At 38.9% G+C, this 7371-nt stretch overlaps 1 protein-coding gene across 1 annotated transcript in view; it reads right to left on the reverse strand.

Annotated features, from left to right (window-relative positions):
• EPHA4 (EPH receptor A4) overlaps positions 1–4564 on the reverse strand; it is a 161609-nt gene extending 157045 nt beyond the window's left edge. The window contains exon 1 of the mRNA XM_017825571.1: positions 4547–4564. The gene's annotated coding sequence lies outside the window, so the exon portion shown is untranslated. The remainder of the gene's footprint in view (positions 1–4546) is intronic.
• Positions 4565–7371: the final 2807 nt, after the last annotated feature.

Below are 7371 nucleotides of genomic sequence, written 5' to 3' on the forward strand. Positions count from 1 at the left end.
TGACTTGCTCACTTTCTGGCTTTCATGCAAAACATTGTAATGATTAGGTTTCAGACACTGCACGAGGACACTTAAGGATGAGCTATAAAACCATTCCACATCTGTGCTTGTTTTACTAGCAGAACCATTTCTGGAAAAAACAGGAAAGCAAATACTGCTCCTGCTGCTAATTCTGGATAACTCCTTTATGTCACTAACCTCTTTACCAAACACTACTACTTGTAATCCTTTCTCCATCTCCTCCTTTCTCCATTAAGTATAAATTTCTTGTCATTTCCCCCATCAGCGCTGAAGCATAATTAGAACTAATGTTAATTGCATAGGTTTTACATTCCATATAAACTCAGTTATGGAGATAGTTTGTCTATGGTAGATTGACAGATGATATATAAAAAGAGAACAAATAAAAAATGGAGAGTTCATATACATTCTGAAACAGGCCAGATTAGAAGAGTAAAATATATTTTTTTGATTGACAGATGATATATAAAAAGAGAACAAATAAAAAATGGAGAGTTCATATACATTCTGAAACAGGCCAGATTAGAAGAGTAAAATATATTTTTTTAATAGATAACCACTCAGGTTATTGCTAAAATGATCATAAATGACAAGCACCTTGATCTGCCTGGAGCTGTTCATGTGAAACTGCTGCTCAAGACACAGCTATTGCTGGTGCTCATCAAATCCCAGACTCCAAAGTTCTGTTCCTCACTGGATCAGCAACTGTAAGTCACTCTGCATACATAATTTTATGCAGGTAAATGCAATGTGACTATTAAGCTTGCTCTGAATTAAGATATGCTTAGCTGATTTTCTGATAGATTTTTCATGAACTGAGGTTACCAAAACTGCTGAGGAAACACGGGGATCCAACACCCCTATTCATTTTGAAAACTGCAAGCTAATGACCCGAATATTTCAAATCTTTCCTTCCCTGTGAATCTGCTGTCTTCAGGAAAATATTTTCGTGTGCTACTGTTATATTTTCTATATTTCTCCCATCTCTCCTCCACAAAATAAAAAAAATAAAAAAAGCTGACATGATTGTTCTTGAGTCATTCTTCAGTCATTGTAAACGAGCATGTGCTTGATTAATTAATAACACCAGTACAGGGTAATCAGGGAAGTATGCTACTCCCCCTCCCCTCCTGGAAAACTGCAGCTCAGTGCTGGCTGGCTGCAAAGCCAGCTTGAACAATGACACTTTGAAGTCGATAACTCTCCGTGCTCTATTCCAGAGTAGCAAAATTAATCATGTTACTCCTAAAAGCACTGTTGTATCTTTAAAGTCTCAGAAAACATACAGTATTATGAGAAAACCAAGTGCTGTTTCTCTGTCTCTGCCAGTAGCTTCCCTTTCAGTGCCTTGATAAAATGAAAGTCCTGTCACAAAGAAGGGAAGGAAGCATCTGTGGCAGGATTTGCCAGCATCGTGAACAGCTGTGTGCACTCCATACTTTTCCCACTAAAACTGTGCATAACTGAAAGTGATGCAAATAACAATAAAGCTTGCATTCAAGGAGACTGTAGTGTCTCTGTAGACAGATATATTTTTCTCTCTGAGACTGATGAGAAATGACTATAAAATACAAACTACTTCATTTCTATCACAAAAAAAAAAAAATATCAAAACCAGTGCTGCCAGCTAACCATTAACTGAAAAATAATGAGGGCTAATGAAATAGCGAGAGTCCAGATCTTTCAGTGCTCAGACAGGTCTCTTAAGGGAGCTGAAAATGAATTAGCCTGAGTTTGACAGCAGAAAAAAAGGCACCCAAGACACTGGAAGGTGGGGACGAGCTGTCAGACAAGGAGTAAAGAACAGATTGACAGACAGCCTTATATGAAAAAGAGTAATTTAGGGGTTAGAGAATAACTCAGAAAAATGTTATAATAGTTAGAAATCATTACAGAAAAGTAGTGCTAAGCAGACTCTTATTCCAGCATTAGGACTATTCAATGGCCCTGTATCATCATGAAGAGGGTCAGAACAGACAAATATAATGGTCCCTTCTGGCTTCAAAATCTATGACTTTATTAAAACCATCCAGACTATATGCTGCTGCAATTCTGTGTTCCCCTGTAACTCGGTAAGAACTCTTCCTTTTCTGTGTTACGTAAGGCTCATCCTACAGAGCTGCTCATTCCCTACTCCACCCCTTTGCTAATACACAGGTAATGTGATGGTCCCGACAGCTGGACTTGAAAAGGTCCAGCAAAGAGTCTGGAAGCTGATTCTATGATCTGTGGGCTATAAGCACTTAACTGCACAACCCTCTGACGTTAGTCCTGCTTTATGCAGGAAACTGGATGAGATGAGCTCCAGAGGTCCCTTTTTTCCCACCTACATTTTTCTAAATATCTTAACAAACATCTCAGTACAAGAGCAGGTAAATGTAGTAAATAATTCTTTATTTCACCTGAAAGTGATATCACTGCATTGATTCAAAACTGACCCAACCCGAACAGTTAAGAACCTACTGCTGGATAAAGCCTGGTAAAGATCTAAAGGCAGACAGAGCAGCATGCCAGTCCTTTAGAAGGTGCCCCTTCCACTGCCCACATTTGGAACAGATCTAAGGAATGAATCCTTTACAACATGTATCTGTAATGCCTTCATCTTTCTAAACAAACACGGTCAGGAGACATAACATCATTGTCACCTGTAGTTTAACAGCAGGTTAGTAGTTAGAAGACTTGCTGGACTCAAACATTAAGCTGAAATCTCATGTCTCATAGGAAAGCAGTGCAATCCCTGACTGATAGGCTGAGAAAGCTTTGTTCCCACCACAGAGGCTGTGGCACTGTGCAGAAGGAGATGGTGCAGTTCATGGTGTTAGAGGACATGCAGGATGGGGCAGGGTCCTGCTATCAGGGCCCTCAAGTACTTGGGACACAATCACATGTTTTAATGCTTGGACCTGGTCAATTGGTGGAAAGAGGAAACAGGGCCTGTGGCCAGGGCACAGGGAAAAACAACCCTGGTTGTTTTGGATGCACAGAAGGACAGTAATAAATCTATGTCACAGAAGTCTGTCATGCCAAAGATATCTGTCTCTGGCCAGGGCAGCAAGAGTCCAGAAACATGAGTCTGTCATATTAAAACACTAGGCAGCACCAGGTATTCTGGTTAGAGGAGGCTGTTTTGGGTGAAGTGCATGGAAGAAGGCAAACATGTTCAAATTAACAGATCCTCACTAGCACAGAGTAGCTGTTTGAGAGCAGGCTGAGGCCCTGGAAGGATCAGATCAACACCTCCCAAGAAAAAAAAAAATGGAGTACCAAACAACGTAGTGCACGCAAATTTCTTGGATAAGACCAGAGAAGACTAAGAAAGGCACTGCTCTAAGAAAGGCAGGTCCTTCAGCTTAACCTTTTGCTGTACTTTTAATTACAGAAGAAGTTTATAGTGATGTCTTTAGCTAATAATATATATATATATCACTAACAGGGCTCATTCACTGATTGTTTAGTGAAGCACTGCATTTCAGTGATGTGCACAGCATGTACCCATAAAATGCCTTACAGTCAGCTTGATTAAGAAAAGATACAGATACACAGGGCTACTCCTTGTTTATGATACATGTCTCAGTCCAAGGCTATCTACATCTGAGTTCCTTGGGAACAGCTGGGATCATTAACTAAAGCTCATAAACCCTCTTGCAGCTTACAGAGAGGAAAAAAGAAAACTGAGTAGGTGTAACCTTCTTTCAGAACTACTGCCCCACATTATGGCTATTTCAGTGACTCCTCTACCCACAGCAGTTTCATGCTCATTAGAAAGGTCACACCAATAAGCTCAGCACCTTTTATTCAGATTCATAGGTCAAGACGTCTCAGCTAATTGAGAGCTCGCCTGGATAATCTGCTCGAGTACTTCATTATGATTTTGTATAAAGCTATCAGATGCTGCTCCTGAAGAAGATTACTGCATTAAAAAACCCTGAAATAAAATAAAATAAACCCCTAAGTATTCTGTTTAAGCACTTAGACACATGCATGAGATTGTTATTTCCAATATTTCTTGGAATTAGCTGATACTGCCATATCCTCTACTCAGAAGGTTCCAGCTAAGAGCTAGTGGGTATCCTATCTTGGCATACACAGCGTTTCCAAGGTCCAAATACACAAGTGGAGAGAGTTCTCATTCCTGCTGTGTGTTCCAATAAACCAGCAGGGTAATTTCAGTCTTTGGTCCCTTCTCAACACAAAAACCCCAAGGATTTTTACAGAAGAAAAAGAGCAGAAGACTGGGCACACAACTTGTCCTGTCCACACTGTATTTGCAAGAAAGGTGCAGAAGGACAGTGAAAGCATTACCATGATCCACATGTGGTGCTGTGAAAACCAGCACGTTTTCTAGAAACCATTGCTTGCCAGTTCTCTCTACAGGTCTTGCAATAATTTCTGGAGCTGACATTGCTGGGTTTCATGGTGTGCAAAAAAAAAAAAAAAAAAAGCAGGGAAAAATGGAAGATAAGATGGAAAAGGCTTAGTCTATCTCTGGCTTGCAGAAATGGTAGAAATTTCTATGATATCTTACCTTTTCAATCCCTGAAATGAAGGCCTGTCATCTTAACTGGCAAACAAAAAAACACCATTACTTTTAAGAGCATAGACGTGAATGGCATCATCTGAGAGAGAGCAACACCTCCATGTGTCCAAAGTTTCTATGAAGAAAGGATCTGGAATATGAGCCAACTCATGCAGATAAAATGGACTGGCTTGTCCCTGAAGTGCTCTCTGCAGGGAATTTCTGCACACAGGGTACAGAACATGCATCCTGGAGTGATTATATCCTCCCTGTTCCCCTCTTTTTGGAGCACAGCCATGCCTTGCCCTTTCCAAGAGACTTTGCAGGATGCCAGTACAGACTCAGAACAGCATTTCAGCCAGAATAGGATGTATGGTAGATTCAAAATTTACTGCCAAATGAAGGAAAAAATTAAAAAGCCAGGACTACTCAAAGTTATTAATCTTGCCTCGTGAGTACAATTTTTAATTAATCACTGGGGGAGAACAGAATCAAAGAAAATCAGTGTTTATCAGTCTGCAACATGTGGATAATTTCCACCCTCACAGTTAGAGTGGCTATGCCACTACCTGGTCTGGCATTGGGTCAGCTGATCCATAATTTGAGGTTAAAAAATGTTAGCATCTGTACTGGCATAAACACCTTTCCTACTTATCCTTCACCAGCCATTCCCAACCCTGCACCATTTCCTCAGCTCCACCACAGATTTTGGAGCTCTTTGATGTTATTTTTAATCCAGATCATTCCCTAATCAGATTTATTTGCAGCCCTGCAAATAATTGCATCAGTACAACCAAGGAGGAAAAATAAGACAGTGACTAAATTGTTATTCGTGGGAGGAAAAAAACAGACCAACCAAACAAAAAGTTACTAGGGAACAACCCTAGATTTATATGAGGGGAATATATGCCCAAAGTTTTTATTAAATGCTTATGTTGGCAGTTTTGAATTGATACTAAAGAAGTTTCATTTTAACAATTGCAGGTCATTAAATTTGTAATGATTGCTGGGAAGCACATCAAGCATATCCAGTATCTCCACAGCAAAAGTATCTTGAAGTTACGGAATAGTTCTGAGAGACTTGTTTTCCCCTTTAAAAATACTTTTGTCTTAATAGGAAAATAAAAAAATTATTATAAATAGTGCAGCAGAAATCTTCAGTGCAGGAAAGAATCAATGCAAAATCTCAGACAAAGTCTGCAAATTGCAGTCACATGCATCAGAGCCAAGTCCCACTTTGCTTTTACACCAGAGCCTTATTGATTAAAACAGAGTTTTTCCTGTGAGAAAAGGGGATTCCAGATCTTTGTTTAGAATATCTATAATTAAGTTAGTAGCAAATTATATGTAATTACAATTTTATTGTCTTTGGATGTATCTATCATTACATTTGTCCCTGGTGGACTCTTAGAGATTCCAATTTTCAGCAACCTCAGGCCCTTCTAGTGCTCCCACTGACACTAACGATGGCAGGAGTTCATGTACAATTAGAGCAAATGATGGGATGGGGCCATGCTAGAAGTGGGAGCTGCATGTTTGTTCCTTGGCTAAACTCAGCAAAGAGAACCTGACATGCACACAGACAGAAAGCTCTTTCCTTAGGGATACCAGGTGGTGTAAATAATAAAAACTCAGGCAAACAACACAGAAGAAACACTGGCCTTCAGGTGAAGGTACTATGAAATTAGGGAGCATCACATGTGGACACAATTAGGTTTTTACAGTGCCACAATACTGAAATCATAGCATGATTTTAATTGTAAAGGGTTAGTAATAAAAAGTAAACGTATATATATATGTATGTATGTATGATAAACACTTTAATGATAAACACTTTAAATATTTCAGAGAAAAAACCTTTTCATAAAATATTAATGTTTAAAACTCTACTGTGATTATTTCCAGTAAACAAAAATATCTGAAAAATATCTCCAAGTGAAACAAATTCTGAAACATCATAAATAAAAATGCATTCATCGTGCTTAATGTTTTACCCTACCATAAAAAGAGGGGAAATGTTAATGAAGCAAACTCTGATCCATGGATAGAAATACAATATTGCTAAAATAGTTTTTATTTCTCTGTCAAAAGTACTTGTGGCTCTGTGCTAATTCCTGCTTTCTCTGTCAAATGAACAAAAGCATGAGTACTGTTAGAATTTATTTCTAGATAAAGATGAGTTGCTAGAGATGCAGGATGTTCAGCTAACCACACTTCAGAAAAGAATTCAAATCATTTTAGTTTTATTGCCTTTCTTCCCCTCTTAAGTTAGCTTATGCCAAAACATTTTCCAGGACAACAGTGGAATCTAAGGTGATATTTAGTTAGATCTAGCTTGTCAGAGCTGGTACCTGCTTCCATTGACTTCAGTGAAAGTGTTAACTAATGTGCGACTTAAACTTCACATACAAAGCAAGGTGCTTGCATTGCACAAGCTCTGAAATAATATTTAGGGACAGTGAGGCTAATTTACGGTTTTTATGAAAGTTTTTTTACCAATTGCCAGAGAACCCAAACTGGTCTCCCCCTGGGGCTTTACTGGGGAGCCAGAAGTTTGAAAGCCTCAGTACCCACAGATTCACTGCCTTAAAGATCTGAGCCCAGGTAGGTCTGCACAGTACACTTCAGATTGTGTTATTTTTAAAATGTCTCTGCTTGTTATAAGTGAAGCCTAAAATCCTTTGTCAATAGCATGAAAATGTTATTTTTGTATGTGCGTGCATTTGCATTGTTTAATTAACTTTCTTCAGTATACCTGACATTTCTCATGCTGAGATATATGGGAGGTAAATCAGTACAAGATGGCAGTTCTTTGTCTCCCCTAAAAGGCAAAT

Source organism: Lepidothrix coronata, unplaced genomic scaffold (genome assembly GCF_001604755.1).
Source record: "Lepidothrix coronata isolate B3197 unplaced genomic scaffold, Lepidothrix_coronata-1.0 Scaffold120, whole genome shotgun sequence".
Lineage (NCBI taxonomy): Eukaryota > Metazoa > Chordata > Aves > Passeriformes > Pipridae > Lepidothrix > Lepidothrix coronata.